The sequence below is a fragment of the Aquarana catesbeiana genome, linkage group LG05 (assembly GCF_042186555.1).
Source record: "Aquarana catesbeiana isolate 2022-GZ linkage group LG05, ASM4218655v1, whole genome shotgun sequence".
NCBI classification, from domain to species: Eukaryota; Metazoa; Chordata; class Amphibia; order Anura; family Ranidae; genus Aquarana; species Aquarana catesbeiana.
In genome coordinates this window covers 201,558,833-201,574,525 of record NC_133328.1, presented here as the reverse complement: position 1 = coordinate 201,574,525, position 15,693 = coordinate 201,558,833, and the positions used below count along the sequence as shown (strand labels likewise).

The window sequence follows — 15,693 nt, the reverse complement described above, 5'->3', positions numbered from 1 at the left end:
GTATTTTCTTAGTCAAGCAAAAACTTTCAAAGAGAAGTGTTTTTATAGCACAAGTTAATGCACAACGCATAAATGTGGGTGGTCAAGACTTGTGTACAAAACTCTTCTTTTCTGCATTTAATATGAAAACGTTGCTTGTTAGACAAAATAGCTCTCCAAGGGACATGTGTGACACCAAGGATCTAGAGCGATTACAGAGCAAAATATCCACAATCCAGCATGAATTAACCAAGCTACAAGGCCACAACAAATTCTCTGAATTTGATGCCAGAATGAGTAGAAAACTCAATAAACTGGAAAAAGATGTTATCTCCATAAAAAGTGATAAGATGGACAGAGATTGTGTCGATTATGAAATCAACACGGTTTATACATGGAAAAAACCCACCTTTGGTTGCTCACATAAACACCGATCTAAAAAACTAGTCAGCTTCTCAGATCAGGAAAGCAAGTCTCTCAATGACACTATGGCAATCACTGCATCAGGTTCCTCACCCGAGACAACAAGTCGCCAAGGTTAATAATTGCACATCTAGCTCACAGCATTTAAACAGAGGAACCCGAGGCTTTGGCAGGAAAAAGAAACAAAGCGGAGGAAGAAAAGGAGAGGGGGAAGGAAACATCGAATACACCAACGGGAAAAAGTATCATCTGCGGAACCGACAACTATAAAGCCTACTAACATCCTTAATCTATCCAAGCGGGATATGAAAGATGCAGAAGTCACCCTGCTATCAAAAGGACTCAATTTTTGTCCAATTAATCACTTCCATTTGTTCAGTACCATCCTGGACATTAATAAGTTTGTCCTTTCCCTGACACTAAGAAAACATTACTTTGGAGCATCTGAACCCCTACATGGTGTAACGACAGATGGTGAGTCATCTCCCTCTCCCTCCCCTCTCCCTTCTCCACGTTCATTCATTGATACGTGTGTATTAAATGATTTGATAGAATTGGCCTCTGAATCCGATCCATGCCACACTGAACCTAGATCTTTATCATGTATTCCGTTCAAATTGAAATCAGTATTTTACCCACGTGGCAAAGATATGGATCTTTTTCAGAGACTAATTGAAAGGGATTTGACTCACCTTGCCTGTAAGTCTGCAATGTATGATACACAGGATAATTTAACTACAGATGAGAAAATAGCATTAAAACCCCTAAAAAATGATGACAGTATAGTCATTAAAAATGCAGATAAAGGGAGGTCAGTAGTCATTATGGATAGCGAGGCTTATAAAATTGAGTCCATCCATCAGTTATCAGACCCTACAACATATACACGTCTTAAAGGTGACCCAACACAGTGTTTTTGAAAGAAGTATCGTCACTATTAGACAGGGGAGTTACAGCTGGCATCTTTTCAAAAAAGGAAAGAGAAATGTTCATCCCGGAACAAACTATCAGACCCATCTTCCATTTTTTACCAAAAGTTCACAAGAGATGTAATCCCTTAACAGGCAGGCCAACTGTAGCCGGCATAGGTTCATTAAATGAACGGGTCAATGGATTGACAACCAGCTACAACCTTTAGTAGTTGCACTCCCAGGGTATCTTAGGGACACCAAACATCTCCTAATTAAACGTAAAGATTTTAAATGGAACAATGAGTTGAAATGGTTGACATGTGATGTTGCAAGTCTCTATTCATGTTACCCTCACTCCCTGGGATTGAGAGCAGTGTCATTTTTCCTGTCTAAACACAGCAGTTACTCATTAACACACCAAGATTTCATTTTACAGTGTTTGGAATATCTCCTCACATACAATTATTTCATGTTTGATGGTGACTATTACCTGCAAAGATGAGGGGCCTCGATGGGAGCTAAGTTCTCCCCCTCCCTTGCCAACCTTTAAATGGGATGGTGGGAAAGGTCCCGCATCTTTGCATACAATAGTCCCCGCTGCATGGATACCCTTTTCTGCTGTCGCTATATAGACAACCTGCTATTTATTGTTTCAGATAAAGCTGTTAGATTAGACGAATGGCTTTCATATCTGAATGACAATGAATTAAACCTAAAATTCACCAGCAACAGTAGTTTCACATTTATTAATTATCTAGATTTCCACTTAGAGAAGAAAAATGGTAAAGTGACAACTAACATTTTCAGAAAAGCCACGATAGGTAACATGCTTCTGCAAGCTGACTCAAGCCACCCAAAACACACTTTAAAAAGAATCGCTGTGGGTCAGTTCTTAAGATTAAAGAGAATTTGTAGTGAGGATTTGTAGTGAGGACTATAAACATGAAGCGGAAATTATGTTCAAATGGTTTAAAGATAGAGGTTACCCTAATGCGATACTACATAGAGCAATGAAGATCTCTAATAACACCCCACAAGAGCATTTATTGAAAGATAAAATTATTAACACAACCGGAAATCTATCTCATACCAGTGTAACTCTTTAAACCCCCATCTTCTCCACTCCTTTCAGCATTAAATACAATAAAATTAAAAATATTGTTTTAAAATATTTACCGGTCTTATCTCATGACTAGGGATGAGCTTTGAGTTCGAGTCAAACTCCTGTTAGACTCGAACATCGGCTGTTCGCCAGTTCTCCGAACAGCGAACAATTTGGGGTGTTCGTGGCAAATTCGAAAGCCGCGGAACACCCTTTAAAAGTCTATGGGAGAAATGAAAAGTGCTAATTTTAAAGGCTTATATGCATGGTATTGTCATAAAAAGTGTTTGGGGACCTGGGTCCTGCCCCAGGGGACATGGATCAATGCAAAAAAAGTTTTAAAAACGGCCATTTTTTCAGGAGCAGTGATTTTAATAATGCTTAAAGTGAAACAATAAAAGTGTAATATTTCTTTAAATTTTGTACCTGGGGGGTGTCTATAATATGCCTGTAAAGGGGCACATGTTTCCCGTGTTTAGAACAGTCTGACAGCAAAATGACATTTCAGAGGAAAAAAAGTCATTTAAAACTACTCGCGGCTATTAATGAATTGCCGGTTCGACAATACACATAAAATGTCATTGATAAAAATGGCATGGGAATTCCCTACGGGGGAACCCCGAACCAAAATTTAAAAAAAAAATGACGTGGGGGGTCTCCCTAAATTCCATACCAGGCCCTTCAGGTCTGGTATGGATATTAAGGGGAACCCCGGCCAAATTTTTTTTTTTTAAATGGCGTGGGGTCCCCCTCAAAATCTATAGCAGAGCCTTCAGGTCTGGTATGGATTTTAAGGGGAACCCCGCACCAAAATTTAAAAAAAATGGTGTGGGGTCCCCCCAAAAATCCATATCAGACCCTTATCCGAGCATGAAACCTGGTAGGCCGCAGGAAAAGAGGGGGGGAGAGAGAGCGCCACCCCTCCTGAACCGTACCAGGCCACATGCCCTCAACATTGGGAGGGTGCTTTGGGGTAGCCCCCCAAAACACCTTGTCCCCATGTTGATGGGAACAAGGGCCTCATCCCCACAACCCTTGCCCGGTGGTTGTGGGGGTCTGCGGGCGGGGGGCTTATCGGAATCTGAAAGCCCCCTTTAACAAGAGGACCCCCAGATCCCGGCCCTCCCCCCTGTGTGAAATGGTAAGGGGGTACAAAAGTACCCCTACCATTTCACAAAAAAAGTGCCAAAATGTTAATAATGACAAGAGACAGTTTTTGACAATTCCTTTATTTAAATGCTTCTTCTTTCTTCTATCTTCTATCTTCTATCTTCTTTCTTCTATCTTCCTTCGGTTTCTTCCTCCATCTTCTTCTTCTTCTGGTTCTTCCACGGGTGTTCTCGTCCGGCATCTTCCTCCGCGGCGTCTTCTTCCCTTCATCTGGCTCCGCCCTCCGTTATTTAAGAACCGTCAGAAGAGGAGAAGCGTCACATTGCGGGAGCCTCCCATCATGGTGGATGCGGAGCAGCCCGAGAAGATAGAGGGAAGAAGATGCCGCAGGGGAAGATGCTGGACGAGAACACCGGAGGAAGAACCAGAAGAAGAAGAAGATGAAGGAAGAAACCGAAGGAAGATAGAAGATAGAAGAAAGAAGATAGAAGATAGAAGAAGCATTTAAATTAGAATTGTCAAAAACTGTCTCTTGTCATTTTTAACATTTTTGACACTTTTTTTGTGAAATGGTAGGGGTACTTTTGTAACCCCTTACCTTTTCACACAGGGGAGAGGGCCGGGATCTGGGGGTCCCCTTGTTAAAGGGGGCTTCCAGATTCCGATAAGCCCCCCGCCCGCAGACCCCCACAACCACCGGGCAAGGGTTGTGGGGATGATGCCCTTGTCTCCATCAACATGGGGACAAGGTGTTTTGGGGGCTACCCCAAAGCACCCTCCAAATGTTGAGGGCATATGGCCTGGTACGGTTCAGGAGGGGGGCGCTCTCTCGTCCCCCCTCTTTTCCTGTGGCCTACCAGGTTGCGTGCTCAGATAAGGGTCTGGTATGGATTTTGAGGGGGACCCCACGCCATTTTTTAAAAAATTTTGGCTTGGGATTTCCCTTAAAAACCATACCAGACCTGAAGGGTCTGGTATAGATTTTGAGGGGGACCCCACGTCATTTCTTAAAAAAAATTTGGTTCGGGGTTCCCCTGTGGTTAATTCCCCTGCCGTTTTTATCAATGAGCTTTTATGTGTATTGTCGGACCGGCAATTCATTAATAGCCGCGAGTAGTTTTAAATGACTTTTTTTCCTTTGAAATGTCATTTTGCTGTCAGACTATTCTAAACATGGGAAACATGCGCCCCTTTACAGGCATACTATAGACACCCCCCAGGTACAAAATTTAAAGGAATATTACACTTTTATTGTTTCACTTTAAGCACTATTAAAATCACTGCTTCCTAAAAAACGTCCGTTTTTAAAACTTTTTTTGCATTGATCCATGTCCTCTGGGGCAGGACCCAGGTCCCCAAACACTATTTATGACAATAACTTGCATATAAGCCTTTAAAATTAGCACTTTTGATTATTCATGTTCGTGTCCCATAGACTTTAATGGTATTCGCGTGTTCGAACAAATTTTTTGCCTGTTCGCATGTTCTGGTGCGAACCGAACAGGGGGGTGTTTGGCTCATCCCTACTCATGACCCTATTTTTGCTAAATTCTTGTCAAAAGCAGTGAAAATCGTATAACGTAGAACCCCCACTTTGGGTAAAACCCTGTCACCTTGTTTATATACAACCACAGCAACATTGGCTGCAATTTAACTGCTTCAGATCCGTACTACAGCCGAATGACGGCTACAGCACGGACCTACTTTGCCGGGAGTACGTCAATAGGTGTCCTCCCGCGCCCGAGCAGCCTGCACGCCCCCTGCAGGGTGCGTACGGCGCACTCTGTGATCAGCGAGTCTATGAGACTCGGCTGATCACAGATCGCAGTAAGGGGTCAATCCTGACCCCTTACCACGTGATCAGCTGTCAGCCAATGACAGCTGATCATGTGAAGTAAACAGAGCCGGCAATCAGCTATTTTTTCTCCTCGCGCTGATAGCGCGAGGAGAAAAAAAAGCCGATCACCAGCGGCTCTCAGAGGGACATCAGTCCCGATCAAGGAGAGCTCCTGCCAACTCATCTGTGCCCACCTGTGCCACCTGCCAGTGCCACCTACCAGTGCACAACAGTGCCACCTTCCAGTGCCCACCAGCACCACCTACCAATGTCCACAGTGCCACCCATCAGTGTCACCAATCAGTGCCTCATAAACAGTGCTGCCCATCAGTGTCACCTACCAGTGCCCATCAGTGTCACCTACCAGTGCCCATCAGTGCCACCTATCAGTGCCAGCTATCAGTGGTACCTATCAATAACACCTATCAGTGCCCTTCAGTGCCCATCAGTGCCACCCATCAGGGCCCATCAGTGCCTTCTTATCAGTGGCCATCAGTGCCGCCTTATCTGTGCCTATCAGTGCTGCATTAACTGTGCCTATCTGTGCCCACCAGTGCCTATCAGTGCCCACCAGTGCAGCCTATCAGTGCCACCAGTGCCGCCTCATCAACGCATATCAATGAAGGAGAAAAATTACCTGTTTGCAAAATTTTATAACAAACTATGAAACATGATTTTTTTTTCAAAATTTTCCATCTTTTTTTGTCTGTTTAGCAAAAAATAAAAATCCCAGCTGTGATAAAATATCACCAAAAGAAAGCTCCATTTGTGGGAAAAAAATGATAAAAATTGAATTTGGGTACAGTGTTGTATGACCGCGCAATTGTCATTCAAAGTGCGACAGCGCTGAAAGCTGAAAAATGGTCTGGGCAGAAGGGGGGTTTAAGTGCCCAGTAAGCAAGTGGTTAAAGGCACATGTTCATTTTGCAAACATGTTTTAAAGGGAGACACCATACAGGCAACAGCTTCAGATAAGTCATCAAGAATTACATCATTTATTAATTGTAACACTAAATATCTGTTGTATGCTATTACATGTAAGTCATTTCACATACAGTACATAGGCCGAACCAAACGCAGGTTGCATGATCGGCTTCAAGATCACCTGTATGACATACATAAAGACCACAATACTAATGTGGCAAGACACTGGAGTAGTGTACACCAGAAAGATGTCTCCAGCCTAGCCATTAAGGGTGTTGAGAGAATAGTGTTACCCATTAGAGGAGGAGATAAGTTTAAGGCTTTATGCAAGCGTGAGGTTTACTGGATCTTCTTTTTCAATACTAGGATACCGGCAGGCTTGAATTTTGAGTGGATGTCACTCATTATTATAAGTGACAATCCCGATGTCAACCCGTATCCACTCACGCCTCCTTCTCCTCCCCTCCCCTCTTCCCCACTTTTATATGGATATAAGCTTGCTAATAATAACTATGTTAGTTGTCAGCTGTTTTAGGACACCAATAATGTTTTTTTATTGTGATTCACTCTGTGTAAATGTCAATGCTGGTGACCTGTTTTATATAATCATGTGAAATAGATTTTTTTTTAAAAACATCTGGCACACCATGCAAATGGAGATATATATGTATTCATACATGTCTATATAGGATTCACACAACATAAACCATTTTCCAAAAAGATATTCCCTTAATATTTTCATTCATTTTTTCATTCTTTCAATATTTTCATTTTTTCCTTCCATTGTGCCTTGGTTTCTTTGGATTTTTTCTTTCTTTCTTTTCCCCTTTTCACGTCTTCATGCATTTTTGCATGTGTTCCCCCTCATGCAATCATTTAAACTAGTGTATGAAGTCTAGAAAGTAAATGCTAAAAGACAACATTATGGGAGAACCACTATGTTTAATTATGGGTTAATGAGTGTCCTAATCCTTGCTGGAGTGGGTTTTTTTGTTATTTAATATAACAAAATGGTTTTTAACATATGGAATACTGTGTCAAAAACATACATATGTAAATGTTGTGGCTGATGCTTTCTTTGCAGAGATCCTCTTTAAGTATGCCTTCCTCCTTCAGCACCAATGAAGCTATATACACATGCTAACACATGTGTTGAGTTTCTTGTTTTTGTTTTCTGATGTTTTTACTTCCTATCTATGCTTTTAGAGGTTTATACATATGTCATCAGCAATTACAAACAACATGAAATGTACATATTCTAATAGCGATGTGGGTTACCATTGTCTGAATTACATTAATGACATTGTGCAGGATATGGGTCTTAGCAGATCTAATACGATGTCAAGCAGAGCCAAGTTACCATGTGCAACAAGAATCTGTCAATTTACAAATCTTCAAATTTTTCAATTAAACCTCTTTTATCTTTTTTGTTAATTTGTACTGGCATGTGTATATAAATCTTTGTCATTTGTCTAAAAAGTTAGCTATGAGTAAGCACTAGTAGTTACGGTGTGAAACATGTTAGCAAGCGATTTCATCTTTTGCTGTATGGATTTTAACTAATAAAGAAATCTTTGATGGAGTGCGGCCATCCGGATTGAATTCTTTTTATATGGACATATGTGACTGTTAGATAAGCTGTGATAGTTCATTTTCTTCTCTATAGAAATAATTCTCTAATGTTCAAAACTAATGTTCACATCTCTGTTTAAGTTTTATAATATATAATCTCTATTGACAAAAATAATATGATTTTAGAAAGTTAAGTATAGTCTTAGTTCATATTATTAACCCAAGCAGATATCTCATCAAAAGTGTCCATCATGTCAATGGATAACTAGTAATAATAGTCCTGATTGCATATTGGAAGCAGGCATAGTTTGGTGATGTGACAAATCCATATAAGTCTTTTAAAAAATGCTTATCACGTTAAAGTACTCCACTCTATCTCACTACAAACATTAGAACATGTAGGTTCTTATATCTATCTATAGAGCATGTAATATTTGGAGGATTATTTTTTTTTAATGAAAAATGTAATTTCTATTCTGGCTATATTACTGATTAATAGATCTTTAGGGTACATCCATTACAAACCTGTTAAGCTAAATATATACACAGTATGTGATGCCTGCCCACTATTCTCTTGCTTGAGGATCCAGATGGGGAGAGCAATATAAGCCAATGGGCCTGCAGCATCAGAATTCTGCATAAAACTTGATTTTGACTAAAAGTAAAACATGAGCTGTGCTTTGCCATTGCAAGGTAGAGAGCACCTACTTACCTTCCACTTTTCTCCTTCTGCCTTGTTTGCAGAGCTAGAAAAAAAACAGTACTTTTGGCTGCTTCCCTACAAAGCAGCACTAAGGACCATTTACCAGGCCTGAATCATATGAGAGAGATGAGGGTGGCAAAAGTCCTTTGTGAAAGACCCCAACAGATGAAAAGTGTGGGAAGTGAATGGAGTATAATTATATAATCCTTGCCATTCTATCCTAAAGCAAACCCAATGCCTTGTCCATTCAGTGCAAAGTATGGGTTCACTTTAAACACTCATAAATGCTAAGCCATGCAACTCACTATGCACATTGCCTGGCCTATGTTTAGAATACATCTATGAGTGTACACAGTGCATGAAGGGGGGTACTTTTTTGGCCCTTGTAGACTCATGTTGTAGCCCTTGCAGAATAATAGCATGATGCAAGAAATGTTCTGAACAGCTCACAGATATAAAATCGTTTTTTTCTAAAAAAAAAAAAGGAAGGACGGCCAGAGATACCTTTTCATATTGCAGACTCAGGTAAAAAGCAGGTTCCTGCAGTGCAACTGTCATAGCACATGAATACTATATTAGTAAAATAAAGTGTAAAAATAAAAAAAAGGATTGTTCTTAATTGAATTTAATAATTTATTAATCCTAGCTGGGTTAAAGGAACACTGTCATGAAAGATTAATAAAGGCCGCTATTATAAAACTCTCCTTTGAGAATGCTAGTTCCCTGGTTTTCATTCAGATGCATTGACTTCCATGCTATCTTAGTCAATATCAGGGTACAAGTATAGAGAATAAAGTAGTTCTGACACCTTTGTTACACTTATTTACAGCATGCTCAGCCAGGCCAGAACCGGCATCTAGCATGTAGCATTTTCAGAAGTAGGCCTGCTGCTTAAACTTTTCTCATGAAAGATCACTTTTTTTAGATATGGATGGTATGAATTGGATGGTACTTGGTTTGCTAATGCACTGTGATTTAGATATAAGTTCCATTATTTTTGTTTACAAAAATACTGTGGTAACCCTTTTTTCATCTTTTGTTGCAACTTAGTGCTGCTGTTCTCCTTCAGCCTCTTTGTATTCACTTACTTTGTAGCAGTGCTTCAGTGTCAGTCACAGGTCATTGATAAGGGCAGGCTTCCTAAAGGTGTCAACAGTTGGACAGACCTGTGCAATATTTGCCAGCATAGCCATTTAGAGTCTGCATCGGAAGCATGTGTGACAGGCTAACAACAGGGAAGAACAAATGGGGGGGGGACAAGGATAGAATTTTGTCAACATGTAACAGGAAGTGTCTGAACTAGGACCTTCATGGCTGGACTACCAGGTATATTTTTTAATGAAAGCTGTAGATTAAAAAAGATTCAACATTACATTAACATTTTAATGATTAAATGCCCTAATGTTTGGATTCACATCTACGTTACTTATGACTAGGCCCTCCTGGGCTAAAAAAAAAGGAGAAGCACCCCCCCCACACACACACACACTTTCTAACACTTTCAGCCTCCAGCTAGGACATGAGTAGTGTCATTGATGGATAACAGTTTTAGAGGTGCAGGGAACTCTGTGGAGATGAGACATTACCATTAGGGATGAGCTTCGTGTTCGAGTCGAACCCATGTTCGACTCGAACATCGGCTGTTCGATCGTTCGCCGAATTGCGAACGATATGGGCCGTTCGCGCCAAATTCGTGTGGCGCGTCACGGCCCATAATTCACTGCGGCATCGCAGTGCATTGCTTGCTGATGATTGGCCAAGCATGCACTATGACCCGCATGCTTGGCCAATCACAGCGCCGCCTTAACAGAGAGCCATAATTGGCCAAAGCCAAGGAGGCTTTGGCCAATTATGGCTCAGGGGATTTAGTACACGCCCCACACTATATAAGGCCGCCTGCACGGCGGCCCTGTGCAGTGTGTTCCGGTGTGCTTAGAGAGAGAGAGAGACAGTGTCATTTCATTTGAGTTAGCTAGATTAGGCAGGACAGTCAGTCAGTTAGCTGCACTTAAAGTGTATTGTGTATATATATGCATCCCAGGTGTTGCATATATATATATATACACTGTATTCAGTTTAGCTAGATCCGTTCCTGTTATCTTCTAGACTATTTACATTTAGTGCAGTGCGTCCTGCTCACAGTGTTCAGCTAGATCCGTTCCTGTTATATTCCTACTGACAGGCAGGCTTGTCTTGTTACAGTATTTTGAAGAAAATTACTGGTGTTCTTTTGATCCTATTAGTGCCACAGTCAGGCAGCTAGACTATTTACATTTAGTGCAGTGCGTCCTGCTCACAGTGTTCAGCTAGATCCGTTCCTGTTATATTCCTACTGACAGGCAGGCTTGTCTTCTTACAGTATTTTGAAGAAAATTACTGGTGTTCTTTTGATCCTATTAGTGCCACAGTCAGGCAGCTAGACTATTTACAGTTAGTGCAGTGCGTCCTGCCCACAGTGTTCTGCTAAACCTACAAGTAAGTGGGGTGCGTCCTGCTCACAGTGTTCAGCTAAACCTACAAGTTAGTGGGGTGCGTCCACCTCACAGTGTTCAGCTAAACCTACAAGCTAGTGTGGTGCGTCCTGCTCACAGTGTTCAGCTAGATCCGTTTCTGTTATCTTCTTACTGACAGGCAGGCTTGTCTTGTTACAGTAAATACAGCTACCTGAAGAAAATTGCTGGTGTTCTTTTGATCCTATTAGTACCACAGTTAGGCAGCTAGACTATTTACAGTCAGTGCAGTGCGTCCTGCTCACAGTGTTCTGCTAAACCTACAAGTTAGTGGGGTGCGTGCTGCTCACAGTGTTCAGCAAAACCTACAAGTTAGTGGGGTGCGTCCACCTCACAGTGTTCAGCTAAACCTACAAGCTAGTGGGGTGCGTCCTGCTCACAGTGTTCAGCTAGATCCGTTCCTGTTATCTTCTTACTGACAGGCAGGCTTGTCTTGTTACAGTATTTTAAAGAAAATTACTGATGTTCTTTTGATCCTATTAGTACCACAGTCAGGCAGCTAGACTATTTACAGTTAGTGCAGTGCGTCCTGCTCACAGTGTTCTGCTAAACCTACAAGCTAGTGGGGTGCGTCCTGCTCACAGTGTTCAGCTAGATCCATTTCTGTTATCTTCTTACTGACAGGCAGGCTTGTCTTGTTACAGTAAATACAGCTACCTGAAGAAAATTGCTGGCGTTCTTTTGATCCTATTAGTACCACAGTCAGGCAGCTAGACTATTTACAGTTAGTGCAGTGCGTCCTGCTCACAGTGTTCTGCTAAACCTACAAGTTAGTGGGGTGCGTGCTGCTCACAGTGTTCAGCAAAACCTACAAGTTAGTGGGGTGCGTCCACCTCACAGTGTTCAGCTAAACCTACAAGCTAGTGGGGTGCGTCCTGCTCACAGTGTTCAGCTAGATCTGTTCCTGTTATCTTCTTACTGACAGGCAGGCTTGTCTTGTTACAGTATTTTAAAGAAAATTACTGATGTTCTTTTGATCCTATTAGTACCACAGTCAGGCAGCTAGACTATTTACAGTTAGTGCAGTGCGTCCTGCTCACAGTGTTCTGCTAAACCTACAAGTTAGTGGGGTGCGTGCTGCTCACAGTGTTCAGCAAAACCTACAAGTTAGTGGGGTGCGTCCACCTCACAGTGTTCAGCTAAACCTACAAGCTAGTGGGGTGCGTCCTGCTCACAGTGTTCAGCTAGATCCGTTCCTGTTATCTTCTTACTGACAGGCAGGCTTGTCTTGTTACAGTAAATACAGCTACCTGAAGAAAATTGCTGGTGTTCTTTTGATCCTATTAGTACCACAGTCAGGCAGCTAGACTATTTACAGTTAGTGCAGTGCGTCCTGCTCACAGTGTTCTGCTAAACCTACAAGTTAGTGGGGTGCGTGCTGCTCACAGTGTTCAGCAAAACCTACAAGTTAGTGGGGTGCGTCCACCTCACAGTGTTCAGCTAAACCTACAAGCTAGTGGGGTGCGTCCTGCTCACAGTGTTCAGCTAGATCCGTTCCTGTTATCTTCTTACTGACAGGCAGGCTTGTCTTGTTACAGTATTTTAAAGAAAATTACTGATGTTCTTTTGATCCTATTAGTACCACAGTCAGGCAGCTAGACTATTTACAGTTAGTGCAGTGCGTCCTGCTCACAGTGTTCTGCTAAACCTACAAGCTAGTGGGGTGCGTCCTGCTCACAGTGTTCAGCTAGATCCATTTCTGTTATCTTCTTACTGACAGGCAGGCTTGTCTTGTTACAGTAAATACAGCTACCTGAAGAAAATTGCTGGTGTTCTTTTGATCCTATTAGTACCACAGTCAGGCAGCTAGACTATTTACAGTTAGTGCAGTGCGTCCTGCTCACAGTGTTCTGCTAAACCTACAAGTTAGTGGGGTGCGTCCTGCTCACAGTGTTCAGCTAAACCTACAAGTTAGTGGGGTGCGTCCACCTCACAGTGTTCAGCTAAACCTACAAGCTAGTGTGGTGCGTCCTGCTCACAGTGTTCAGCTAGATCCGTTTCTGTTATCTTCTTACTGACAGGCAGGCTTGTCTTGTTACAGTAAATACAGCTACCTGAAGAAAATTGCTGGTGTTCTTTTGATCCTATTAGTACCACAGTCAGGCAGCTAGACTATTTACAGTTAGTGCAGTGCGTCCTGCTCACAGTGTTCTGCTAAACCTACAAGTTAGTGGGGTGCGTGCTGCTCACAGTGCTCAGCAAAACCTACAAGTTAGTGGGGTGCATCCACCTCACAGTGTTCAGCTAAACCTACAAGCTAGTGGGGTGCGTCCTGCTCACAGTGTTCAGCTAGATCCGTTCCTGTTATCTTCTTACTGACAGGCAGGCTTGTCTTGTTACAGTATTTTAAATAAAATTGCTGGTGTTCTTTTGATCCTATTAGTACCACAGTCAGGCAGCTAGACTATTTACAGTTAGTGCAGTGCGTCTTGCTCACAGTGTTCTGCTAAACCTACAAGTTAGTGGGGTGCGTCCACCTCACAGTGTTCAGCTAAAGCTACCTGTAGAAGGTTGGTGGTGTTCTCATACTACAGGCAGGCAGTTGATTTTGCTAGCTGCAGTATCAGTACATATATATATATATATATATATATATATATCCCAGCTTAGTGCAGCTACAGGCCATTAGTATGTCTGGAAGGCCAAGAAGGAGAGGCAGACAGTCACAAGCCAATAAGAGAGGGCAAGCAGGCTCTGTGTCTAGTGCTGGTCGTGGAGACGGTGCATCCTCATCAGCACGTGGCCATGGGACACGCTTGGCCTTTTTTTCGGCAGCTGGCCATGTTGAGCCACAACATGCAGAAGACTTGGTCGAGTGGATGACCAAGCCGTCCTCATCCTCCTCATCCTCTCTCACCCATGCCCAGGGTACTTTGTCTGGCAAAGCAGCGGCCTCTTCCCTCGGCTCAATGTCATCAGTGACTCCTTCCCTAGCCCCACCATGTCCTCCTGAGGAGTCCCTCGAACTGTTTGACCACAGTGTTGGGTACATGCTCCAGGAGGATGCCCAGCGTTTGGAAGGCTCTGATGATGATACTGAGCTCGATGAAGGCAGTAACACGAGCACGGACAGAGGGGGTGCCCAAGAAGGACAGCAATCTGGCAGTCATGCTCCCCCTGCTGCAGCATACTGCCAGGTTTGCTCCAGTGATGAGGAGGGAGGGGATGATGAGGTCACTGACTCAACGTGGGTGCCTGATAGGAGAGAAGAGGAGGAGGAGGAGGAGGCGGCACATCACCAACGAGGCAGGATGCCCTCCAGGGGCCAGCCTAAGGGCAGCACATTGACTGCATCACACCCCAAAGCTCCACATGTGCAGGGCGCTGCAGTCTCTGCGCGTTATTCAAAAAGTTCTTTGGTGTGGGCCTTTTTTGAGACGAGTGCATCAGATCGCACCGCTGCTATTTGGAACATATGTCTCAAGCGTATCTCGCGTGGCCAAAACATCTCCCGCTTGGGTACCACATGCTTGACCAGACATATGTTGACCTGCCATGCAGTTCGTTGGCAAGCGTATCTAAAAGACCCACACCAAAGAACAAAGAGGACCTCTGCTTGCTCCTCATCAGCTGAGATTTCCAACCCCACTAGACCTTCAGTCCTCTCTGAGACCTGCACTGAGAGGAATGAAGGTGTAGAATTAGGTGTGTCACAGCCACGTACTTGTGGGCAATCTGATTTTGGTACACCGACGTCAGATTGTACCAGGCAAATTTCCCTGCCCCAGCTGCTGCACCGCCGAAAGAAGTTCGCTCCCAGCCATCCACATGCCCAGCGGTTGAATGCTAGCTTGGCAAAATTGCTAGCACTTCAACTGCTGCCTTTTCAGTTGGTAGACTCTGCCCCCTTCCGTGAGTTTGTGGAATGTGCAGTTCCTCAGTGGCAGGTACCCAAATGCCACTTTTTCTCACGGAAGGCGATTCCGGCTCTCTACCAGCATGTGGAAGGCAATGTCCATGCCTCGCTGGACAGGGCGGTCAGCGGTAAGGTGCATATTACCGCTGACTCATGGTCCAGCAGGCATGGACAGGGACGTTACCTAAGTTTCACGGTGCATTGGGTGACTCTGCTGGCAGCTGGGAAGGATGCAGGACAAGGTGCAGTAGTGTTGGAGGTTGTTCCGCCACCACGCCTCCAAAATGCTAATGATTGTGACACACCTCTCTCCTCCACCCCCTCCTCTTCTTCTTCCTCCATGGCCTCTTCCTCGGAACCAGCGGTGCTCCGTAGTCGTTCAAGGGGCTACGCAAGTACGCAGGCCAAAAGATGCCATGCGGTGCTTGAGCTGGTGTGCTTGGGGGACAGGAGCCACACTGGGGCAGAGGTTCTGTCAGCTCTGCAGGGGCAGGTTCAGAGGTGGTTGACGCCACGCCAACTTAAGGCAGGAATGGTGGTTTGCGACAATGGCACCAACCTCCTCTCTGCCCTCCGACAGGGACAAATGACCCATGTGCCCTGTTTGGCTCACGTCCTTAACTTGGTGGTGCAGCGGTTCTTGGGCAGGTACCCGGGCTTACAGGATGTCCTGAGGCAGGCCAGGAAAGTCTGTGTGCATTTCCGCCGGTCATATAATGCCAGTGCTCGGCTGACGGACCTCCAAAAGGAGTTTAACCTGCCCAAG

The 15,693-nt window shown here is 43.7% G+C and overlaps 1 protein-coding gene across 1 annotated transcript in view; it reads left to right on the top strand.

Annotated features, from left to right (window-relative positions):
- POU6F2 (POU class 6 homeobox 2) overlaps positions 1–15,693 on the top strand; it is a 760,637-nt gene that overhangs the window by 269,571 nt on the left and 475,373 nt on the right. The gene's annotated exons all lie outside the window — the stretch shown is intronic.